The sequence below is a fragment of the Eucyclogobius newberryi genome, unplaced genomic scaffold, assembly GCF_026437365.1.
Source record: "Eucyclogobius newberryi isolate DKJ021-1_F unplaced genomic scaffold, fEucNew1.0.hap1 SCAF_14, whole genome shotgun sequence".
Taxonomy (NCBI): domain Eukaryota; kingdom Metazoa; phylum Chordata; class Actinopteri; order Gobiiformes; family Gobiidae; genus Eucyclogobius; species Eucyclogobius newberryi.
In genome coordinates this window covers 4,942,800-4,943,959 of record NW_027315768.1, presented here as the reverse complement: position 1 = coordinate 4,943,959, position 1,160 = coordinate 4,942,800, and the positions used below count along the sequence as shown (strand labels likewise).

At 43.2% G+C, this 1,160-nt stretch overlaps 1 non-coding gene across 1 annotated transcript; it reads left to right on the top strand.

The window, feature by feature from the left end:
• The first annotated feature begins 355 nt into the window (after positions 1 to 355).
• trnar-ucu (transfer RNA arginine (anticodon UCU)) lies at positions 356 to 446 on the top strand. Its single transcript is given in 2 exon segments — positions 356 to 392; positions 411 to 446. It is a non-coding gene; the product is annotated as a tRNA-Arg (tRNA).
• The last annotated feature ends 714 nt before the right edge of the window (positions 447 to 1,160 follow it).

Here is a 1,160-nt window from a genome sequence, read left to right as displayed (position 1 = left end):
CTGCCATGTGGAGGTGTCGGAGGTGTGCGGCTAAGAGTCCTTTGAAGATGGGCCAAGGTTCTGCTGTTTTATTGTCACGGAGATAGATGTTCCTGTTGAGATATAATGTATACTGGGCTATGGAGAGGGTTACAGTTGTCCATTCAGGCGTGCAAATTATTTACAATGACAGAAAATGCGCTGCTGTTACAAATTGGAATAAGAGATGGAAAAGTATCCCTGCACACACAGATTAACTGCACTCTTTTCACTTTTTGATTCTCAGTTTGTTGGCAAGGATTGACTGACGTAGACCCATTTTGGATGAAAACCGTGTTTTGCGTTTGTGGAAATGAGCATCACGCAAGGCTGTATGGGCTCTGTGGCGCAATGGATAGCGCATTGGACTTCTAGGCATTAGTTGCAAGGGCTTTCAAAGGTTGTGGGTTGGATTCCCACCAGAGTTGCTAATGGTGAGAGAACATTTTTGTTTTTTACAATGGAAAGTCTGCACGCTTTACTATCTGATAAAAGGCACTGCTGAACGAGGTTTATTGCCAAGTGTGCTTGAAAAAGTAAGCAAATACATCGGCATTATGTCAAATAACATTATCTTGCAATTTTTCCTCAATATCCAGATTAACTGCAGTATATTGAGTGCGCAATAAATTGGCGAGAGTCGATTGATTGAAAGACTTCCAGTTTTTTTTATAGCTACATTGGTACAGGGGATTTAGCTCAACGGTAGAAAGATTGATGCCCTCGCTCTCCATTAAACACAGTTGATTGGACAGGGGCTGAACTTTCGAATGTTGCTGGCTCGCTTTAAAAAAAGAAAGATGTTGCGGCTTGTCTAGTCGCAAATATTTTATCTACCTGGCTGGATGTCTCTGTGGCGCAATTGGCCAGCGCGCCTGGCTGTTAAACGGGAGGTTGGTGGTTCAAGCCCACCCAGGGACGACAAGCTATTTTGGAAGAGCCATCGCAGGCAAAATCCACGAGGTAACATTGTTTGCTGAATATCTACCTGAAACAGGTTGGAGTATCATTTTAGAGGCGCTGTGGCTTAGTTGGTCAAAGAGCCTGTCTAGTAAATCCCAGCAGTGCCTTCATGATAGCCTTTCAAGCAAATCAGTTGTTTACATGTACAGAAAAACATATCACCCGAAAGAGCTATTTTG